Genomic DNA, 12,225 nt, shown 5'->3' with positions numbered 1-12,225 from the left:
ATGATATAGTTTGTTGTAGGTTATCTACAATATTTTGCAATGACAATGATAGGAAAAAAATCCTTTCTATATTTTTTATATTGTTAGAGTTGTATCTTCATGGTAAATTCCTGGAAATAGAATTGCTGGATCAAAAAGTAAACACACATGTAGATTTAATTAGCTACTGCAAAATTCCTTTCCATAGTGGTTGCGCCGATTTGCATTCCCACCAATATATGAATCTGACTATTTTCCCACACCTCACCAATGTAATATGTCATCAAACTTTTTAATTTGTGTCAGTATTATAGCTTAGAGGGGCACCTGGGTGGCTCAGTCAATTAAACATCTGCCTTCAGCTCAGGGTCCTCCGTCGGACTCCCTACTCATCAGGGAGCCTGCTTCTCCGTTTCTCTCTGCCACTTCCCCTGCTTGTACTTGCTCACTCTCTCTTTCTGTCAAATAAGTAAATAAAATATTTTTAAAAAAGAGTCTTACACTTAATCGACTGAGCCACCCAAGCACCCCATCCCCAACATTTAAAAAGATCTCTTTTACATATTAGTCTTTTTTCTGTGATAAGTGTTATAAATATTATCTTCCAGATTGGTGTCTTTTGACATTGCTTAGGGTATTTTACAGATTGAGTTCCTCAGGAGGTGCATAAATATTGAGATAGATACCAGTATGTAGGTGGCTTGTTAGGTATTACTCTTGAGATCAATACTGTGGAAGGGAAATGAGAAGTTGAACTGGCTCATGTTCTACTCTCTTCCGTGCCAATATATCTTTTGCTGTGGATCATTCAAGTATTTCAGAAAGCAATAACAATAATAAGCAATTAAAAAGAAGCATAATATTTTCTTCCAACATGCCTCCATTCTCTGTATCATGGCTCTACCTAAATAAGTGTCAAAAATAGGTGAAAGATCAAGGTAATTTTTAAGTTTATTAGGTAAGTTAATAATTTAATCAGAATATTTTAGACGGTCTTGCATCACAGGCAAAAAAGGATCAAAGCATTTAGGAAATGTAAGAAAATACAAATAGAAAATTCTGAAAAATTTTTGATATGTTCTTACTTTCCATATTTTAATTTAAAATTTGTCCCATTTTAAAGAGCTAAACTGATGAGGTTAAATCCCAAATTTCTACTCTCTTTCTCTCCTTTTAATCACTCCATGTTATTTTGCTTCACAAAAGGTTTTAGAGGCAGTTAAAAGAACACCTCTGCAGGTAATAACTTGCTTAATAAAAACCACAGTTGTTCCTGCCTTTTGACAATGTTGTAGTCATTTTATTAGAAGTCTTGACTATCACAGACATAGTAAGTTATATTTATAGAGGCAGCCTATTCAGTTTGGGAACAATAGGATTAACCAAAGAGAGGGGAAGAGGCCATCACAAAAACCCTTAAAGATAATCAACAGAGAATTAAATGGCCATAATCAATTGCCTTTATCAACACATTTGTCTAAATATCTGCAAGCAGGCATGAGTCATTGCTGAGACCTCAGATCTGGGGGAAAAAAAATGATGAAGATGATCTCTTAACCACATCATTAGTATTTCCCATGTGGACAACTCTGCAGAAGTGCATTTTGGGATTATCTGCCCCCAGTATGGGTACAAGCATGATAATCAGAGAAAGACTGCCTTGGAAATATCTTTCAAACTTAAAACCCTTTATTTTTTTTTTTTTAAAGATTTTGTTTATTTATTTGACAGAGATCACAAGTAGGCAGAGAGAGAGTGGGGGGAAACAGGCTCCCACTGAGCAGAGAGCTGATGCGGGGCTCGATCCCAGCACCCTGGGATCATGACCTTAGCCAAAGACAGAGGCTTTAACACACTGCACCACCCAGGCACCCCTAAACTTAAAACCCTTTAATTCCCTTGCCCCAGTTTTGGTTCTCCTACTTCTTTTTTTTTTTTTTTAAGATTTTTTTTTATTATTTATTTGTTCGACAGAGAGAGAGATCTCAAGTAGGCAGAGAGGCAGTCAGAGAGAGAGGAGGAAGCAGGCTCCCTGCGGAGCAGATCCCAGGACCCTGGGACCATGACCTGAGCTGAAGGCAGAGGCTTTAACCCACTGAGCCACCCAGGGGCCCGTTGGTTCTCCTACTTCTACTCTATAAGGTTATCAAATTGGATGTATCCTTCCAGATATTCTTCTGTGCCCTAAACACACACACACATATATATCCACTCTAATATTCTTTCTGTTATCGAGGTCACCTAAAGAAAGATCAGCCTGGGGCAATTCAAATTGTGCACCCAACCACATTTCTTATTTTATCCAAGTTTATTTAAGTGAAACATAACACACAGTTCAGTGAAGAAGAAAATAAGCCACAGAAGGATGCTGTATGGTTTGCAGTGTGAGAATATGGAGTGCTTTCTTTTCCCAATGGTAAGAGTGGTTGAGGTAGAAAGGAGGGAGGTTGACATACATAATTCTTTCTTCCTTTTCCTTTTCATGTATTTCTATTTTTACAAAATTCTGGTATGGTAGGCTTCAGGAAGTCAGGCTACTACCTCAATTTGGAACATCCTGAGAAGTAAAAAGCTTCCCAAATAGATTGTATAATGCAGTGTTTACTGTCTCTCAATATTTAGGATGATGATAATGATGATGATGATGATGATTACAGGAGTACTGGTCTCCAAGGAAGACAGCTCATAATCCTGTTACAATTCCAAATTCACTGTTTGAAGAACACCTTTTAATAAAATCCTTAGACATGAAGTTACATTATAAAACCACCAGTCCCTGCGTATATATCTAAACACATAGAACATTACCTAGTGATTGAATTCCTGGGTATTGTGGGTGCACTCACTTTAGATAATAATACCAGAGAATACTAGAAATGCCATAGGATTTGAGTCGGGATTATGAAACCTGACCCCATCTCAGGGACACAGCAGCCCGAGAGGGACTTCTCTCATGTTTGAGCTTCAATTAGGCCCCTCCAAACTGGCTGTCTGAAATGACAGTTGAGAGCCTGGTAAAATGGTTTCCTAGTCACTTTGGCTTCTTTTGTTCAGATCTTCAACACAATACAAAACTTTGTATTTTATTCAGGGAAAAAAAAAAAAAAAGAAGAAGAAAGAAAGAAAGGAAAGACAAATAAAGTCATTTCCAAAAGACCCAGGTGCTCAAGGGCAGAGGAAGGTGGCTGAGTCCACAGTGGGCTCAGGATGACTCTCTTCCACTGCAGTTGGCCTGAGAGATCACAGACGGGTTGTGTACAAAGAGGTAAAAAGTTTGGGAAGGTGAAATGACTCTCAAAGAGAGGAGACAGCAATGGCAAATAAGGCATTACATTGGCAAAGAAAGTGAAAATTAAAGTCTACAAACTAATTTGGAGCCCCTGAATATATACAACTCCCAAGCACCCAACAATCTTAAATGCCTTAAATGGTTTTAATGGTTTACAAAAAAAGGCAAATGTACTTACATGGGTCAGTACTTAAAATATACAATTTTTACTTCATTCTTTTTAGTGCATTCTATTTAAAATAATTTTATATGCAGCCCCTTAATTTATGTAACACAAAAACAGGTTGTTGCCACAGCCAAAGAAAAGAAACAACAAACAAATGTAGTCAACTTGCAACATATTTTTAAATTTATTATATATTTTATTAATTTTTTATTTTAAAATAATTATTTTTATTTGGAAATAATTATAGATTTAAATGGAGTTTTAAAATAATAATCTAAGAGATCCTGCCTATCTTTTACAAGTTTCCCACAATGGTATTATTTTACAAAATTGTAGTACGGTATCATAACCAGGATATTGATATCCATACAGGCAAGATACAGAAAAATTCCATCACCACAAAGACCCATGGCCACTCAATGCTTTTAAAATCTTCAGATCAACAGGTCTTACAAATACTGGCTTAACATGTTAAATGAAAAGCTGGTACTGGGAACCCAAAAAGCATGGTACTGGGAACCAAAATGGGTACATACATAAAAAGAATATGTTGGGTGTTTTTAAAGGAACTGAAAATACAGTTAGGTACAATGTACATACATTTGCAGAGTTAACAACATCTGGTGCCTAGAGTTGTGATGGGAATTAACATTTAATAAGTAGCTTTATGCATCAAGCATATTTATATTATAATTTAATCTTTACAACTTCTTAAGATAGATGTAATTATTATCCCCATTTTATAGATGAGGAAAATATACTTCTTATAGTTAGTAGTACATGGAGTTAAAATTTAAACCTTTCTAGACAATATGGTGTCAAATGAGATTGGGAAGACAGAGATCTCTTTGGGACTCTTAGGGTAGTGTTCAGAAATTGTGAAATTTAAATTCCACTCAAGAGTGTAAATAAAACCTAGTTAGGTGAAAAGAATAGACATGGGCCCAGTTACAGGAAAAAGAGGTAACAATGCAAATGGAATCATTGGGTGATAATGACAAGAAGTTTGCCTAGAGAGGTTTGTGTAGATGGTATGGGATGGAGAAAAAGCAAGAATTTGTATTGATTCTGTGATACTAGATTAGGGGAGCCATTATATTAAAATGATAGTGATATAATAAATGAATATAATAAAAGCAGCTACTCATTTGTGGCAGACCATATTCTTGGTACTTTATAGGTATTACCTCAATTATATCTCACAATGACCCTAATAATCCCCTCAAACTATGTTGACTACTAAAAATACTGTTACTATGGTTAGTAAACTATGCATTTTGGTTTAATTGAAGTGCGTGGTAGTGACAAGGAAGAACAGTCAACTCTCAGTTATACAAGATGTCATTTTCCAGGTTCTTGGAATTCTTGACCTCTCAGACTTTGATTATCTGTCTCCTATCCACTTTACTGGTCCTGTGCACTTTCCCCAAAGGCCTGGAAACTTTGAGAGAGAGACTGAAATTGAATATTTGTGTGAACATTGCTTGGATTAACATGTGGGTATTTATTTAGTTAGTTAGTTAATTAGTTAGTTACAATTCCCTCAACACAATCATATTTCTTGCAGGTAATCTAGCACTTTTCCATTTAATAATGTCATATTTTTTATCTTACCAAAGTTGTCAAAGAAGGGTTGTTACACCCCTAAGTCACAACTACCACCTGGTAACAGAAAATTTTAAGACTTTATAAATTTTAAGTACTCCTGAATTTAATAAAGGTTTAATTGTAGAAAAAATTTATCTAGAGAACTATGAAAGTGAATAATAATGGCTAATAATTACTAAGCCTTTATAAATCAGGAACTGGTCTAAGCAGGTTGTATACACACTATCTCAATTAATGTTGTACACCTGGTCCTTTGTTCCATTCATCTTATTCATTTTGTTCATTTTGTCTCTCACCCAACTATTGGATTTTAGGAATTAATCTTTCCCCAAACCGCAGAAATAGTTTTGGTATTCACTTTCCCGAATACATGACCTGTCCTTTCACCTCTTTCCCCCCAGACATTTCTTCCTCTGCATAAATTATTTCTCTTGAAATTCACATTCATGCATATCTCCTCAGACCAACTTTTAAAGCTAGTTTCTAAAAGTTTGATTCCCTGGACTATTGATTCTGTTCCAGTGTAACTTTAAAGCTGTTCATCCATTCTAAACTTTGCTCTCTTCATGGAATATAGCCTTAGGGGCAAGTTGTGCTATTTCTGTGAGTCAAACTTTGCCCTTCAACAAAAGTCAATAGGTACTATCTGCAGACACCTCAGGACATACTTTAGCGAGCTAAATTTACTCTACTACCATATAGGTAGCTCTAATGCTGGTTTATAAACCATGTTTTTACAAAAAAACAAAAACTCTATTATTAGAAAAGAAGAGTAGAAGTTGAGGAATAAAAATACTAAATAGCTTTCTTCAATCACCCAAGACAGGACTAACATAGTGTGCTTTGAAGGGTGCCCACAGAATTCCCCGAGGGAAGGAATACGTTACTCCAGACAAAAGCAAATGTCCACCAGTGTCCCTTTACTTAGTGAGAGGCTTACCAGATAACATACAGGATGCTCAGGTGAATTTGAATTTCAGATAAATGAGGACAATTTTTAGTATAAGTTAATTACTGTTATTTATCTAAAATTCAAATTCAACTGGAGGTCCTTGTGTGCTACAACTGACAACCCTATTCTGGGTGTCCCTGGCCCCAGAAACTAACAGGGCAGGTAACTGGTTCTGGCCAGTGAAATGTGAATATAGTTTGTTAACTCCAGACTGAGGTTCTGAAAAGCCCTTCACAATCTCCCAGTCCCGCTCTTCCTCTTCCATGACCAACACGGAGGTTTTATAACATGTTTTATTCTGGAAAATGCAATAAGTAAGTTATTTATTAACTGTTGCCACTCCCTTGCATGCCTTAAAATATTCATGGATTCTCAAAGGATTAATAAAGCTCCAATTTATCTAAAGTTTACCTTATGTTTTTCTGAATTATCTATAGTATCTTGAATTTTCTTCTCTGAATCTTCGCTTACGAGCCTGGACCCACAGGCCCATTGTTGATTCCCTGGTATCACAGGTATTCTAGCACCATTCCAGAGAAATAGGGAAAGAGTAACACATTAATATCAGTAGATTCTATTTATAACATCCATGAAGTCTGAGAAACCCTCTCCTCCAACTAATGTAAACTAAACTTCTTGATATCAGATATGTTTAAAGTTATGTAAAATATCAGTCATCCAAAGGAAATGAGTACTTTAGGTATAGAACCAAAATAGTGCAAAATAAATACAACATAGAATGTGAGCCATACTTAGATAGAATATATCTTAAATATTTTTTGTACTGAATACATCAATAAATTGAATTGAATGATTGAATTCAATGAATTCAATTGAATTGATTGATTGAATGAATGCATCAGTGAATGAAATAATGACATAAAAGAGGCCACCTCTAGGAATTAGGCTTTGCAGGCCTGATTTCTTATGTCCATTATAAGAAAACACATTAAGCACATACTATATGTCATTTTTTACTTGCCCACTGAGAGCAAGGACTAGGATTTTGAAATAATAGTAATTAAAACATTAACAATGAAAAATAACATCACATCCTTATCTCTCCCCTTCTGAGGGATGAATAGAAATTTTTTAAATTTTAGATATCATAGCAGAGAATTAGCTTGTTTTATTGTTAGAGCTACATCAGTTCAGGGGAGACTACATTTTCTCTTACACTCAAGAATTGAAGCATGACCCACTCCTACAAAACCACTACGGTTTTGCTTTCCAGCCTGAAGACCACATCTCTGAATTAAAAGTACAAATCTGGAATGAAGCAAAGCCAGTAAACTAAAGTGAGGTTAAAACAAAACAAGATAACAACAAAAAAACAAACAAAAAACGCAAATAAAACCACCTCAGCTTAGAAGAATGAAGAGTTAGACAAACCCAGTGTAGGCACAGAAGGGAAGTGATAGACCCAGATGTTCAGACCAGAACAAGCTAGGATTAAGAAGTCAAGGCCTCAGGTGGGTTTCCTATGCTGGTGGCTTTTTGTCAATATGAATCAGCCTCCAAGTTGAATCCTTAGCCATGTCTTCTTAATAGAGAAGTACATTTCAAAAAGATGACCCTTGGGACCCCTGGGTGGCTCAGTTGGTTAAGCAGCTGCCTTCAGCTCAGGTCATGATCCGAGCGTCCTGGGATCGAGTCCCACATCGGGCTCCTTGCTTGGCAGGGAGCCTGCTTCTCCCTCTGCCTCTGCCTGCCATTCTGTCTGCCTGTGCTCACTCTCCCTCTCTCTCTGACAAATAAATAAATAAAATCTTAAAAAAAAAAAAAAAGATGACCCTTGGCTATGTTTATATTCCAAACATCAAACATATTTTGAGTTCATTATCACATTATGACTTACATGGGCCTTAGACATGTTTGCCTTCCCCATAAACAATATAAAGATTATATTTTATTATCACATTGGTACAAAGGATATATTAATACTATATATGAAAAACATTTCCTTTATCCTAAATACTGTTCTTTCTGATTTTAAGGGAAATTAAAAGATTTTTTGTGGGCTCTTGAAAGTACTTTGTGGGCTCTTGGTATAGCCTACCTTGCTTTGCCTAATGGATGTCAGTCCTGATTATTATTACCCAATTGCAATTCCTCTTCTGAATTTTTACCTAAAATAGTAGAGGTTTTCCTTCCAGAATCTATCAAATAGCACATTTTTTCAACCTATCTGGACTATGATTGGTATGTCAAAGTTTTAAGTGCTGGTGCGGGGAGGGGAGCAGCTTTGCCAGGAAAGTGACTGCACTTAATGAATTTGCTTTCTAGTTGGAGAGCAGGACTTAGGTAAAGAAACCAAATTAAGATAATTCTGAATCCCCTAACATTTTCAGTAATATTTAAATGTGATCTCCACCCTAAATGTAAGACTTTAAATACTTACCACGTTGACCACAAGCATGCATTATTACTATACTACAGAAATATACTGAGTTATTGAAAGTCAAAATTTCTTGGAAAGTCCTGTAATCCTTTAAATCTTGAAGTTGGTGGGTTCATACTCCATGTAGTAAAGTTAATCTCCAGTACAGTAAGCAAATGCTCGCTAATTTCTTCCATGTGAGTTAAAAAGAGGCACAGGAATACAACTGGCGTCAACCCCTCAGTATAAAAGTAGAGGTCCCCTGCCTGGGATTGTAATTAGGATTATCTTTGCCTTGGGTCCTTATCTCTCAAGACAGACTCTTCTTAAATGGGAAACTCAGCTATCTGGAGGCTGACAGAAAGCTAAGTCATTACTCAAAATTCATTGTCCATCCCTGGGTAATTCCCTGATTAGACAATTGATCAGGTGCCAGTTCATTTTAACCTAAATTTCGTTAAGAATTTATTCTTGCCTCATATCCTTCAGAGTATTATTCGACATCAGCGTGGTGGGTTAGGTTTGCTAATGGTTCTCAGGTTTAGATTTGGGGACAGATGGGCTTTTTTTTTTTTTTTTTTGAGTTCTTCTTTGACCCATACAAATTCAGTATAACCATTGAGTCAGGAAATAGACATGGAATGAAGGAAGGTCTAATATTTACTAATACATTTGTAAGGCATTTTATCAAGCAGTATTTCCCCTAATTCTAATACTACTTCTAAGAGGTAGTTAGCCCTGTATCACTCACTGGGGGACTAAGATTGAGAGTATTCATGAATCTTGTTCCAAATCATATAGCTAGTAAGTGATAGAGTTGGATATTAATTTAAGTTGAATAGTTAAGAGCACAGATTCTGAGCCAGAGTATTTGGGTTTAAATTTAGGATCCATCACTTACTAGCTATATGCCTTTATTTCCTGTACTTTCCCCATCACCCATTCTTCTAGCCACACTGGTGTCCTTGGTGCCTGCCACTCCTATCTTGACTCTTTGCACTTTCATTTCCCCGCTTCTGGAATAAAGTCTCTGCAGATAGCCACATGATTTACTCCCTTACCACATTTATGTCCTTGCTCAGATGTCAGCTTCATGTAGTCAATCAATAAATATTTATTAAGCACTACTACTGCAGATTTCAAATAAATCAGGAAATAAACAGACACATCTTCCTGGTCTGTAAAGCTTATTGGGGCACCTGGGTGACTCAGTCAGTTAAGCATCTATCTGCCTTTGGCTGAGATCAAGATCTATCCAGCCCCTCATTGGGCTCCCTGTTCAGTGGGGAGTCTGCTTCTTCTTCTGCCCTCCCCCCTACCTCTACTTGTGCGTGCTCTCTCTCTCTCTCTTAAATAAATGAATAAAACCTTAAAAAAAAAAAGCTTGCATTCTAGCAGTGAGGCAGAAATAGTGTTTGATTAAGAAGCAAGTTACTTATAGTGTGTTAGAAGGTGATACATACTATGAAAAAGAGAGACTAAGGTGGATTCAGTATTAAGTCATGCATTAATAGTAGGACACCAGAAAATGTCAGCATAGATTGGATATGAGATGTGAGAGAAAACATACCAAGCATAAAAGACTCCAAGCTCTGGGATCAAACTAATAACAGAATGACCAGTAATTTGTCTTGATTCCTATAGTTCTTCCAGGTCCCTGAAACCTCCCCATCTAGGCCACCTAGCCTCTAGATTTTTCTGAAGAGGCAGTTCTGATATTGTTTGATGAAAGTTCATAGTCTTACACCATGAGGGATAGAAACTAGCTCATGTGTGGTTGAGAAAGATTAAGGAAGCAATGGAAAAGATCTCGCCTTAAGAATTTGCATATGCTCAAAAACTACCCATAATTCAGCAGTTAAGATATCGTTGCCTGTAACAGGCCAAGTAGTAAGTACCTTTCTATGTGATGATATGTCCATTTAATGTGAGCTGTCTAATGCCTCTATGAGGGTCTCATTTCATATGTAGGTACACTTGTGTGTAAAGAAAGAGCAGGCAAACAAAAATTAAGCATGCTGTGAGTCTAGTTATTTCTGGAGCCATATATTGGGAAAAATTAAACTACAGTTATCCTTGCAAAAATGAGTTAATGCCTTTGTAGTAATTTGTCCCCAAATGAATGTGAAGACCTAACATCTGGTATCTGCAAATAATTTGGCCTAAAAATAAATTTTTGAATGTTCAATCCAGTATACTTACGTTAAATTCTGCTTGAAAAGTTTCATTCCTATGTGATATAGCCAGGGATACCATGAAAAGAAATATAAAGCCGGGGGAAAGTGTGAAAATTACTCAGCATAGTTAGCTTATCTTTCATGTTAGTTTCCTGGAAACCAGTTTCTGGTATGAGTTACTCTTTAGTAGATATACTGTTAACAAAAGCCAAGTTTGACTGTCCTTCACTGGAATTGTCAATAATCGACAGAAGAATTTTGATTGGAAAGGAACATGAGCTTTATTCAGGAGGACAGCAACCTGGGGAGAAGGTGAATTCTTGTCCATAGGCCAACTCCAAGGTTTCTGCCTGGCCCAGATATTCTTAAAGGGGTTTAATCAGTTAAGAGAGTACAGTGATCTGTGACATTTCTTGATTATGTGCAGACTCAAGGATGCCAGCCACAGAGTTATCTTGGGGCCTGGAAGTTGTACAGGGAGTTCTAGTTCTTTGGTGTCTGAAGGCGTTGTGCAAGGAGGTCCGGTTCCTTGGTACACAGGGGTGCTTTTGCAAGAAGGTCTGATACCCTGGGGTTGTGTAAGAGTACTATGTTCTTTCTCCGCAGGAGGGCAAGGTGTACAGATGCACAATGAGAGGTCAGTCAAGTCATTTGTGTGACCTTAAAATTTTTTTTTTTTTCTAGAAGTTTGCTGGCCTAATGGAAAGCTGAGGCATCTTCAAACAGACTGCCTGGACTTCGTGGCCTGGGAAAATTCTGGTTCTTCATTTCCCAAGGTCAGTGATCTGCAAATCTCAAAGAAAGTAAATTAGTTCTGTTGCAAATCAAGGGCCTTAGATCAGCAAGCAAAGAGTATGTTAACCTAAAGCAAGTTAACCCTTAAGACTTGCTGGAGTTCTATTACAATACCACAATAGAAATAGCAAAATACTCTCTACTTCCCCACTAAAACACTAATATCTGAACCACTCTTCTGGACTAGCGTAATGCAAATGTCATTTTGTAATGTTTTTCTTTCTTACCATACTGCCCTCCTCAACTCCCCACTCCTGTCCCTAATGACCTCTCCACTGGACCACTCAAAAAATCTGTCCAGAGACATGTACACATGATTTAAATATTGGAATATATTTTTATTGATTTGTTAAGCATCAGATAATTTGTAGACACTGAGTTTATCAGATATTTAAGTTTTGTCTCTATCAGGGAAAGAACAGAAGGGAAAGATTTTTTTTTTCATTAAATTAATCAGATATTTATGCAGGTTGTATAAGGAATTACCTGAAACTGCCTATTGGTCTCTTCTTTCCAGAGATTTACTTTGGACTTAATTTCAGTTCTTCTTTCTGTGCCACACTGAAAGTAGTAAAATTTTCTTATTGCTCCAAATTTCCAAAGGAAGTTTCTGAATATATTTTGTGAGAAGAGTTCCTTCCTCATTTGTGTTGACAGAACATTGTGTCCACATATATATTATAGTCTCCCTGATACAATTCAAGATCCTTGAAGGTAGGACTGATTATTTTATATTAATATCACTAGCACCTCTAACAGTGTATCTCACACAGTAGGAATGCAAAAATGGCTGTTAAAATAATTCAGTATCCTTAAAAATTATGTCTAAATATTTCACGAGTTTCATGTTGATCTCCATCTCTGGTGTATATGTAGGAA

General features: G+C 36.6%; 1 long non-coding RNA gene across 1 annotated transcript; it reads right to left on the bottom strand.

Moving 5' to 3' along the window:
* Positions 1–420: 420 nt before the first annotated feature.
* LOC116879470 lies at positions 421–11,851 on the bottom strand. The gene is made up of 3 exons (XR_004385030.1): positions 11,833–11,851; positions 6,406–6,469; positions 421–437 (listed from the first exon to the last, which is right to left on the bottom strand). It is a non-coding gene; the product is annotated as an uncharacterized LOC116879470 (long non-coding RNA).
* Positions 11,852–12,225: the final 374 nt, after the last annotated feature.

Source organism: Lontra canadensis, unplaced genomic scaffold, assembly GCF_010015895.1.
Source record: "Lontra canadensis isolate GAN:19392208 unplaced genomic scaffold, GSC_riverotter_1.0 scaffold61, whole genome shotgun sequence".
NCBI classification, from domain to species: domain Eukaryota; kingdom Metazoa; phylum Chordata; class Mammalia; order Carnivora; family Mustelidae; genus Lontra; species Lontra canadensis.
This window is presented reverse-complemented; position numbering and strand designations above follow the sequence as displayed.